At 35.1% G+C, this 12,504-nt stretch overlaps 1 protein-coding gene across 1 annotated transcript in view; it reads left to right on the forward strand.

The window, feature by feature from the left end:
• Positions 1–12,504, forward strand: part of LOC118751015 (lipase member H-A-like) — a gene marked incomplete at its 3' end in the record, with an annotated part of 36,936 nt that overhangs the window by 859 nt on the left and 23,573 nt on the right.

Genomic DNA, 12,504 nt, shown 5'->3' on the forward strand with positions numbered 1-12,504 from the left:
TTTTTTATAGGAACTTTTCAAAGCAAAGGTTTTATGTTGTCGGACACACAACATTGAAAGTTTCTGGATCCACAACATTGAAAGTTTCTGGACACACAACATTGCAAGTTGATAAAAGCGTTGTAATAATAAAAAGGGGCTGTCTTCGGCTATGCCGAAGCCTTCATACCTTTCGTGAAAATAAAAAAGCCGTCTTTCATCTACTACTTCTTACTGAATTTACAGCGTAAAAATATTCAATATGAAATTACTATTTATTTTTTTTATAAATATCTAATAAATATTTACATCGTACATACAAATTTACTTATGTGTTCAGTTAATTTTTATACCCGAGCGCACTTGTGCACAAGGGTATATTAACTTTGTTCACATAACGGTTGTTTGTAACAGCCAAAACGAATCGAGATAGATATAGACAAATGTATACATAAATGCTTCAGAATACGAAAACTGCGATATTTTAGTAACTACTGAAGAGTATTCACTCAAAATTGATATTTACAATAACTTTTAGACGAAAAATAAGAATATTATACATTTTTGGAAAATGAGCGTAGCCACGCCCACTTATGGTTACATGTGTATATCTTGGTAACCGCTGCACCAATTTCTTCCAAACTTGGCGCAGTTGTTGGCCTTGGCAGAGCATACCAAATAGCCGAACATTTTTAAATTCGGACGATAACCACGCCCACATCCCATATAACGGTAATTTAGAAAAATACAAAATCTTCGATAAATCAGTAAATATTGAAGCTAATTTATTCAAAATTGATGCTTGCAACAATTCTTTACCAAGAAATACGTTTATGATAACATTTTGGAAAATGGGCGTGGCACCGCCAACTTATGATCACATATATGTATCTCGGTAACCGTTCCACCAATTTGAACCAAACTCGGTATGGTTACTGTGCTTGCCACATAAAAGCAAAACGTTGAAAATTATTGAAATCGGTCTTAAATTACGGCCGCTTTTCATATAACGGTAAATTTCAGAAATGCTTGAAACTTCAATATTTCGAAATTTAAGGACGCTAATTTACTCAAAATTTATACACCCTGGCTTACCATTTAGCGGTAGCTTTCGGAAAGGTGAAAAACATATATTTAATACGTGCGCCGGGTATTTAATGTTCGGCTCCGCCCGAACTTAGACTTTCTTACTTGTTATTTTATTCTTTATTTAATTTTTATCTACTACTTTTAATTGTCAAATACATTAACTAAAACAAAAACACTTATGATAAAGTAAATTAAGGTGTTCTACAACAAAGTGTGTAAATACAAAAGTATGTGGTACATTAGAAAATATAATAACATAAATCGCGAACACTAAAAAAATATCCCGTCATGGTCGCTGAATGAGGTCTCATATGTTATCGCCCTTGTTCTGTCTGCAGAAAAACTTGCCAATAACCAATCAATCGCGGTTTGTTGCTTTGTATTAGGAAGATGTTCCAGTAAGGAATACAATCCTAGTTGGCTTAAGCGCGTTCCAAGAACATCATTTGACGTAATGCGACAGACATTTAAGTATCCTACAACTATTAATTCTTCATTATTTCTATTACTCAGCTCTTTTATATCTTCTTCCAATATTCTTCTAAATGCTGATAATGAAAAAGATGGATTTCTGTATACTACAGATGCTTTCCATTTCCAGACAACCGGTCAGGTACGAGCATGATTTTTAATTTCCACCAAACTCAAATACATTGTTTGTTGGTCCAAATAATGAGACACGTATTTTTTCTTTTGGCTCGGAAAAATTTTTCGGCCGAATTAAACGCGATTTTGTTTTTCAGGCAAAAATCGATTATTCGAATTGACAGTGAGAATGTTTTTTTAAAATGCCCATAACTTTGTCAAAATTTAATAGATTCCAACAATGTTTTTACTCAAATGTCAGTAATTCTTGTCACTTCAAGATAGAATGATATAATTATTGATTTTCATTATTTAAAATTTTTTATTTATTAATTAACAAAAAGTGTATATTTTTTTTAAATTTAATTTCTCAAAAAGTGTATTTTTTTTCTCTCAAACTTTTTTACCGAGAAAGAGACACTTTGAACTACAATCAACCTAAATCTGTATTAACGAAGTTTTTTTTCTGAGTTATGATTTTTTATAGAAAATATACGTTTTTGTGGTACATACTACAATATTCTTATATTGTTTAACTAAATGGAACATATGTATGTAATATATCAGCAAAAAGTACAGCGGTGATCCTTTTTTGTGTATCAAATAGATATTAGAACACACTTTCCACCATACAGTTTCGATTATAAAAAGCGGGAAAATGTGATTTTGTATTTCGAAACTAGTCTTGGGCGGACACCTCCGATCCGTTAACAAATGTATTGCCTATGTGTTGTAATTTTTTGCTTAATTGTGAAATTTCCGTCATTTATTTCATCCATGGCTTGTCTTAACAGCTGAGATACCCCTCTATTAGATTTGTTGATATAATTAATTATGTAGCTGCAGAATACATAGGCGTCAAGTATGAACTGAATGTCCATATTTGCTCTATGCAAACGCAAAATATCGCTATTATATGCGTTAAGCAGTTTATCTGAAAATGTCCTTCGTAGAAATATTTGCGGCTTTAAACTGGAACGCAGCGCTAATTTGTAATTCTCATAAGTTGTGGAAATGTCTGGATGCATTAAGAATTCCTCAAAGTTGTTCAGGTTCTCTGCTTCCATATTCTCATTCTGTTGGCTTAAAACATTTTTAATTTTTTGCAACGGAGCCAGGTGTTGTTCGCTTACTTCTGTATGTTACTGTATGATAACCCAAAAAAATTGCAGGAGAGCAACAAATCGAGAGCGCAACAACACGGGAGAGCTGCAAATTCTTACTAGTGAAACTTCTACTAGCAAAAATTAGCTAGCAGAAGAAGAAGAAGAATAAATGTCAAAAGCCGCCATTTGTTGAATTGGTTTAGCACAAACAAAAGTAAAATGAATGGAAATCAAAATATTAATGATGTACTAGACTGTGTAAGTGCTTGTGTGAAAAGCAAAGAGTTTACAACTGATTTATAAATAGAAAAATGTTTAGAGCAGAATATCAAAAGGGTGCAACAACTATTCACTTGCAAGTTTTTACTAGCTTTGCGTTCAGTAACTTTTTCTGTTAGTTTTCTCTTCTTGTCAATTTTACGCTCTATTTAGCTTTTACGCTCTGGCTGCAATGTTTTACTGGAGAAGTTACTATACAAACCTTATGTCTTTGGTAGTCAATAAATTGCTGCACCTCTGGATTGCTTCCATCTGTTGATATAAATTGGTCGACAAATTCCACAATGGGGTCAATATTTATCACACCTTCTGTCTCCAGAGTAGGTGCGTTACTTATTCAGTACATTCCATGACAGTGAGGACTACCTCTGTGTTGGAACTTAATCCTCCAGTAATAATGAATAATCACATGTGGTTCAAATATTTTATCTTTGAGTAGCTTAACCATTCGTCGGAAACGATAATCGAAGTACCGTGAACAGCCGAGCCTTCTCTGAATTTGATAGTTGTGCTGCCTCAGTTTCGGAAATATCCATTTTGTCCACAAGTTTTGTTAGAATCAAATTGACGAATCATCGCTAAAACCTTCTTTTTCTCTGCCTCCCAGTGAGCAGGGGATGATCTGAGACCCTTTAGGATGTGGTATCCCTCGTCATGTTGGACTAAGTTGCTAATAAAATTCCTATCGACCATATTTGCTGCTGCGGTGATGTTGGAGGTTCCAGATTTTTTTCCGCAAACAAATAGAAATTGCATCTTTAACGCGCTGCAACTCAGAATATTGATATTTCCAGAGCAAATTATCAATACGTGCACATCGTCGGTCATATCTGCGAACTTCTGACCCCAATAATTTGCTGTAGTTAAGCGTCGTTCGCCTTTTTTGCCACAAAAAATTGTTGGAAAAGACAATTCCTCTGTATTGTCATCTCGTGTTATATCAATAGGAATTCGGCCCTCTCCAGGGGCTATTGCTACTCGCTCTAATGGAAGGTTTTCGATAAGCTCGTTATCCAAAAGTGTTTCCTGACCACCTGGATTTATCTCATCTTCTTCGATTAGATCTCTTCCAACATTTTCCTCATGGCGCGTCTGCAAATCTCTGACGATATGCTAATCTACCGGATCGGCGATAAAAGGCACTGATTCATGGTTCCGAACGTCTGCCAACCATCCTTCAGATGCCTGAATATTGTGCAAGTGGTATAGTTCCGTTGTCATAAGGCACTGTAATGCTGCTATTACTTTCGATGCCCTTATAGTTTCCGATATAAAACTATGATTATACTCCAAGCGACGTTTCAGAAGAACTTGGACAACGTGAGTGTCTTCAAATCTGCGAGTAAGAGTGGTCACTGTCTCGACTTGCATCTTTGCCTAAACAACTCGCCCCGCGCCAGAATCTAGGATCGCTCACACCTCTTTGCCTCCTATCTTGGTTTGAGCACAGAACCTGTTGTCACCTTTAACCGTCACTATAGTTGACACTATCTTGCTATGGATTCTCTTATATAACTTTTTCTTTTCTCTCGTCTTCTCAATTTTCTTAAAATTCCTACCCTTGGCTTCCATTTCAATGCTCTTATAAAATATTCGTTTACGTGCCGCCTCATAGTCCAATCTACGTTGGTGTAGACCAGTGGTGTCGAACAGAACTTGGACAAAGGGCTACTTTGAAACTATCGCTATAATACGCGGGAACCGCTAGCTTAACTTCAATCTTAACTGCGTTAACTCGTTCCACTCTTCTTATATTCAATGTATATATTCTACTAACTGATCCTTTTAAAATATTTATTTATTATAAAAGTTTATACAGTTAAGTTAAATTAAATCGTACGATTTGAGATCGATGCGATCTGCAAAACCTTCTTCGGAGATTGATGATTGATGAACAAAACCGCAAAATTTGGCACTGAATCGATAGATATGACGTAAGTTATGTGTTTCTCGCAGTTTTCATTTGAAATATTTATTACTTTCCCTAAAAATAATCAAAAATAGTTTGCAAATCGCACCGATTTCAAATCGTACGACTCGCAGCACATGCCCAATAAACTTAATATGCGACACGTAAAGTTAAAAGGGACCTACGCTCAGAAAAAATGATTTCCAGAAAAACGACTTTGAAGTTTACCAAGTTGATTTTAATGCTTCTGACATTTGAAAGGATTGAAACTCGTTACTCGGGGGTTTTCGGTGTCGCTGATTACGAATCCGATGTTAGTTTTCCAAAATTCAAAATGGCAGATCCAATATGGCGGATGACATTTCTAAAAATTGATCGGAATCGCTTGAAACTCGTTACCCGGGGGTTTTTTGGTGTCGCTGATTACGAATCCGATGTTCGTTTTTAAAAATTCAAAATGGCGGAAAAAATTTAAAATTTGTTCGGATTCATGTGAAACTCGAAAATGTCGTTGACACCGAAAACGAGGTAAGTGATTACGAATTCGATGTTCGAAAACCCCCGGATAACGAGTTTCAAGCAAATTTGATTAATTTCAGAATAGTTTGTCAGATTGGATTTTTTTGTACTTTTTTGTGAAAGTACCTAACTTTGAAGTGAAATTGTGAAAAAACTAATGCAGCTAGAAAGTGGTTTATTGCATTGGAAAGAGTGGCCCGTTTACTATAAGAGTCGATGAAAAAGTGAAAACCGAATTTTTCTGACCGTAGGTCCGTTTTAACTTTACGTATGATGTTTGAATCTTCATATTTTCAGATAACTTCTTAAAATCTGGTTTATATTGCACAGTTGTGCAGGCTAAAATCATGTTATTTTTGACATGTTTGTCAGTCAGTACGTTTCAGTATTTGTTTTATATAACCATTAGTTGTGAAAAAGCCTGTTCCAGAAGAGTAAACGTCTGGAAATGTTGAAAGTTTTTCTTTGATAACTGCTCTATCCATACATCGATTTCGAGATTGCAAAGTTTTATTGAAATCATTTAGTTTTGCAGTCACATCAGTTAAAAATGCTGCCTTTGGATTTCAGGAAAATCTTTATTTCTGCCATCAAAGCTACAAATATTGAGAGCACTTTACCTTGTCTAAGCCATTTTACTTCAGAGTGGTAGAATATGTCACCGAATTAACTCTCAGATTTATCGAGCAAGGCTTTGAATTGCCGATGCATTAACGGTCATCCGCGAATCAAATTCACAATACGAACGATCGTGCTCATAACCTTGTCAAGGTTGAGTGTTTTTGCAATCAGATTTCCTTCTTTTTCACTACGTTATATATTTATATCTTGCCCACGAGTACGAGTTTCCAAAGTCAGATTGACTAACAGTGCCTCCTTAGCAGAAAAATCAGAAAATACCACTCTGGTGAACACTAATAAGTGCGGAGAGTCTGAAACATCGGTCTACTCATCCATTTTTAAGGAAACTTAGTCACATTTCTTGAAATCGCTTTTTATTTGGCCATGAATATCGTTTGGTAGGTCATCAGATAACGACACTTTTTTATTGCTGAGATTACGCTGTTTTTGTTTTGAAGATCCTGAAACAGATATTCTGTCATGTCTAGCATAGAAAGATAAGAAGTGAATGAGTTCGTGAAAATTCAAAAATAAAAGTCCACTTATGTACCAAAAAAGCTTCCAATTGTTAAACTTTTCAATTCAATACAAAATACTCTGTTCATCTTCTTGTTTGCGGGCGCCTAAAATTTAGGTCGCGAGCTGCCAGGCGCCCGCGAGCTACCGGTTGGACATATCTGGTGTAGACTTTTTATTTCACAATTCTTACTCTCATCATCTTTCTTCCAAACTACTTTACTGTCTTTTCTTTTTAGCAGTTGGTATGCTGGCTGATTTCCGGGTGCTCCTTCCCCTGCTGGAGCTCCCGGCAATATCCGCCTGCGTCCCGTTTCCCCGCTTGTACACACAAAACGACGTGTCTCCTCCGCATGCGAAGCACACCATGTTGTGGAAAGACGACTTACAACGCTTATCTTTAAGGTCTTCATTTGGATTTTTTACATAGAAATCTAAAGGCATAATACAAGTTTACTTCGTCCGACCTGCCTTACTTATTATTTTTATTTTAATATTAGTTTCTTTTATTTTTCTGTTTTTTATATAAATACATATTATCCTCATATTATCGTTAGCGCGCATTTATATTTCGCAAATTTATAGAATAACTTCGTTTAAGATTACTCAAAAGATTGTAATTAGAAAAATTTAAAATTTAAAATTATTGTAATCATTCATCGAACGAACTTAGATTACGATTACAGTAATTGTAATTAAAAAAGTTGAAATATTCATTTTCGTAGCTCCCGGTACAAACAAATAATTTGCGATAATTTAAATTGTTAACTACTAATGTTGCTTTTGTGTTATATTGATGTAAGTACTTTTTCAACTGCAATTTTGTTTTCGTAATAAATGCAATATATGCACACTGCTTATTTTTGATATATCCCTCATCAATAGGTTTTTATTTGAAGAGAACATTTTTTTTTTTGGCAGAAAATGATCTCCATTAGCAATTTATTAAAAATAATGGGGCATACTCATGGATGAAATAAAGTCAAGTCTAATGTTGGGTTCATCTTTTTTGACAGATTTCATTGAAAATTATGTCAAAAAGCTATAACTAGTTGATTTTATTTCGATTTGTATTACTGAATACACTTTTTTCGGCTGTGACACTTTTTTTTGCGACTTTGGAAAAATTTTCAGCGGTAACACTGACCCGTATAGTTTACACTCAAATAATTCAAATAACTTCGCTCACCTGGTCACTCCAGCGATATTGGTACCAGCATGCCGTTGCGAACCTGTGTGGGAGGAGAGAGTGTACATACATATATGTGAGCCTACCTCCCCTAAAGGTACTGAGCAAATTACTTTGTTTTCTTTGGCAGATCGGTCACTTGCTCGACTTGGCGGGCATCAAGCGGGTCCAATTTACTATAGTCATCTAAACGCGAATGAATGGCAACCGAAAGTGCGCGTAAAAATAAAGGAGTATTGCGAAAAAAGCTGATTCTGAGGGAAATGAAATTCTATAGCCGAATATTAAAAATAGTACAAACACAAAAATTAAAACATGATAAGAACGCATTTAGTGCCCAAAATTTCAATAAAAAAGATTAAAGAAAAAAAAAAATCTTAAAATAACCTGCTAACCGGCAATTAAAGATCTGGATAAATACTTCCTGGGATTACCCACTAGGACCAAAAAAAGACAGCTCAAAATCTTCTATACAACAAAATTCACATGAGTATTACCTAAAAAAACCCTTTTATAACTTAATTAGCAATTAGAACTGGAAATTTTAACATAAAGAAATTAACCAAAGAGAAAAAAACACATGGGGAAAATCCAACCCCCCCGCTGCTCGTAACTGCTGATGGCACTGGCGTTGGGCGGCAGTGTCAAGCCGGTGACGTCGAATCTCGTTCGCTGCTCTACTCGTTGCTTATTTTTACTGCCCTTCTCCGGCGTTCTCCCTCGTTAATGGCAGCGCTTACCAATCAGTTTTCTTACTTGCTTCCAACGCTGAAATCCCTCTCACCGGAGTATTCCTCAGTTCGTCTAGGTACCTATGTACACATGTATGAGTACTTAGGCACGTCGCTCAGCTGTGCTTCTCTATATACTTGTCCATCTTGTGTATTCCGAACGTTGACCTACTTCTGGCTCACATACATACATATGTACTGGTGATGTTTATGGTGGTTATGGGATCCCGCGGGCGCCCAAATTAGCCCAGAAATCATTCCCGTACTCAACAAAATGGGTAATAGAGAGCGAAAATTGCAACGTATTGGATCGTAAGTGTCTTCTTCTTCCTGCCCAAAACAGCCCGGACTTTTTCTCCGGGTAAAAATGGATAAAGTGTCAAACTGCATATCAGCTGTTTTGTGTTTACATGTTTGCCTGTTTCTAATGATGTGCTGAGTCAATACTTTTAAGCATAGTTGCCAACTTGGTGCTTAAAGCACAAGATTTAGTGCTTTTTGAAAATTAAAACGCCAAAAAAAATCATTTAGTGCTAGTGCTAGTGCTTTTTTTAGTGCTTTTTTTCTGAACTAAAATTTCTCCGAGATAGGTAAAACCTATTACAAGAATCTACAAATTTAATTGCACTAAAATATAACCATGATAGATAAAAAGCTGAAGTTACAAACCCATCTTGTTGAATTCTATTCGCGTAAGTTAAGTATTTCTTTATTTCTTTTTTTCTTTTCTAATTATTTGTACAAATTTTGATTTTTTTACCACCTGATTAAAAAACATCGTTTCTTGGTGCTGAATCCAAATCTGGCCGCACAATTGCTTAGTAGAGCTGGGATACTATCGATAGTATCGATAATTGAAAACTGTCGCCACTATCGATAGTTTTTGAAAGCTATCGATGGAGGTTTTAGCGAAACTTCTGTTTTTACACCTCTTAACAATTCATTAATTTTTTTTTCAAAGAAAATCACAATACAGTCGGCAAAAAAAATTTTTAGTTATTGGAATTTTTAGCAACTATAAGCTTACACTGAGTTATAGTAAAATTTAATAAGCTATAAACCGCTTACACAGAATTTTTATAGAAATTCGAATTAAAAAGCTTGAAATTTTAATGATTTTGTAGTTTTTTATGTTTTGTACAACTTTTATAAAAAATTAGTTGACACTAAACGAAACAAAAAAAAAATCAAAACTGCTAAAATATTGCGGTGCTATTATTTTGACCAGTACTTTATTCATTTTCGTATAATATGGTAAAATGTTGATAATTTCCTCTGTCCGGATTTTGATATGCGTCTCCGTATTTGATCTCAGTTGAACTTTTATAAGTATGAGTTGTCAATTTAAACGAATATCTTTTGTTTTGTTTGTTTTGTAGTCTTAGAAATGTATTAATATAACCAATTTCACTTCTATGCACTTCAAAAGGGACAAACATATGTACATATAATTCAGACGCATAAATTAATAAGTTTATTTTATTATTATAAGTTCTTTTTAATGCACTCAAATTTAAACATTCTTTATTTTACAAAGTAATTTATAAATTTTATAAATTTATTAATTATTTAATTTTCAAGCAATTTAGCATTTCAATTCAATACCTCTCACGGCGATAGTACTATCGATGCTATCGATGTTTTCAACTATCGTTTCGAAAACTATCGAGTGGCGGTACTATCGATAGTATCCCAGCTCTATTGCTTAGCACTAGAATTTTGAGATATCCTAACCTCAAAGTGCCAAAAACACGGCGATATTTGAGGTTATGTAATGAAAACATAAAATTTTTTTTTTGCTCATTTCTACATATGGCATCATTTTCATTTGTTGCGATTCGATTTTTCTTTCTCGAGATATACCAGTTTTAATGCGCAGTACTTCGATATTATGTCGTAAGTATGGGTCATCATAGCATGTGTGGAGGCTATTCAATCGTTATGAGCGAAAAATTGTGTGTATTGATTTATGTATGTATTCTTGTAAATCTTGCTAATTTTTTGCTTTTGTTAAATACAAGCTGTTATGAAAAAAGCATCTTTTGATTCAAAATAATTTGGTGCTTTTAGTGTGATCAAACGCTTTTTTTTCAAAGTTTTTGGTGCTTTTTGAAAATCAAAAGTTGGCAACACTGCTTTTAAGTCATGATTCAATAATACAAGGTTAGATAATTATTGACAGCTGCGGTTTGACACTCCCTTACAAAAGGTTGCATTTACGAAGGACGGAGAAAGGGAAAGAATGAAATATCTTTGTGGGAAAATGGTAGCAGAAAAGTACGCAATTAGTAGTGAAATTCTTTTTGTAAATTCTAATGAATTTGCAGGAAATCTGGCATTTTAAATGAAATGTTGAACGTAATACTGATATATCTACGTGAATTACGTAATTTATGTGCTATTTAGCTGTATAAAAAATGCAAAATGACTCAAAATTAAAATAATGTACTATGAGATTGATGTAAACATCCAATTTAAAAACAGTTTATGTTTTCATCAGTTAAATATGCTTCGTATGCATATACAAATAAACATATTGCACAAAAGCTTATACTTCTATTTCACACCAAAGCTACACTGTTTCCATGTAAATTTGCAAGGAAGCAACACGGTGCCACTGCTAAGGGAGCGGTGCGAGAGAGACAACTGTCAGTTTATCGAACCTTGTATTATTGAATCATGCTTTTAAGTATTGACCGATATTCGGTGCTGATTTAAAAAGTATCCAATACTCTAGATACTCGGTACCGAAACATTTAGGTTTCGAATAAAAGCGCAAATAGGCCAATTATATGGAAAAAACGGTTCAGGGGAGACTCGCCTATAATAATCCGAATATAGGAGCCAATAGAGCTTTTAATACGGATTCAAATAAAATATGTATATATGTCGGTTCGAGGCCATAATGCAGAGACACTCTTACTTGTTTGAATCTCCCCCCCTGAAAGGCTTCTTCATCCGTAAAAGCATTTTTCTTGAACCTTGGATCAACTAAGATTAAAACTGTTAAAATAATATTTCTCTGTTGTGATAAGTTCAAGTGTTTTAGCCGATATCATATAAATTAGTAATTAAAGTTTTTTCTAAACTTGAAATGCATATAATGGCGAAGGTTTAATGTAAAGAATCGGTATCGGGTACCGAAAAAGTATTGGGTTCTGAAAACTTTTTTAAGTACTGGGTACCGAAAATTCAGCACATCACTAGCTGTCTCATAAATTCTGGGCACGAAATGTGGTTTTTTGCGTTCCCGTACTTCTCTAATTACCGGATCCGGTCTGGATTGTTAGGGAAAGAACTTAATGTTCCATAACGCCGAACTACAAAATATTGACAATGTATACTGTTTCAAAACGCATCCGAAAAGTTATCGAAACGCATCGCTACAGTAATCCGCGAAACGAAGTTCATCAGAAACAAAGGTGATGCTTCGTTTGTTACTGGTTACCATTGGTATTTTAAAAATGGATTATTCAGAAAAAATTTTTCATTGCTAAAGTGAATATTTAAAATATGCAATGTATATGGTTGCAATGTGTCGCAACTCTGGATATACAAACAGTTTGAATACCGCAGTATAAGTAATAGTATCCAGACATTGTGTTGATACGTTTTGGAAGTCAGCCATAACCTTTTAGTCACTTTTGCCGGTGACAGGTAATAAGATCAACGGAAATAATGTCAATTGACTTTATTTCCCACCCTGGTGCGAAATAAAGTCAATTGACATTATTACCTTTTTAAAAACGAAATAAAATCAATTGACGTTATTTCTCTTTCAAACATTAAATTTGCTTAGCTTCGCAGCGGCCCGCGTCAGCGCGCCACACCGCGCGCGCCACACCGCGCGCGTCGAGCTCGCGCTCCCGTCCCGCGTACCCAGCGCGACCGGCGCGCACACCACGTCACGCTACGCCGCGGCCCCCCCGGCCCCCCTTCCCCGTCTCACGACGTGCTGTAACGCAGGTAGATTTATTTTTT

The sequence above is a fragment of the Rhagoletis pomonella genome, unplaced genomic scaffold (assembly GCF_013731165.1).
Source record: "Rhagoletis pomonella isolate Grant_MI unplaced genomic scaffold, Rhpom_1.0 Rhpom_scaffold_00492, whole genome shotgun sequence".
Classification (NCBI taxonomy): Eukaryota; Metazoa; Arthropoda; class Insecta; order Diptera; family Tephritidae; genus Rhagoletis; species Rhagoletis pomonella.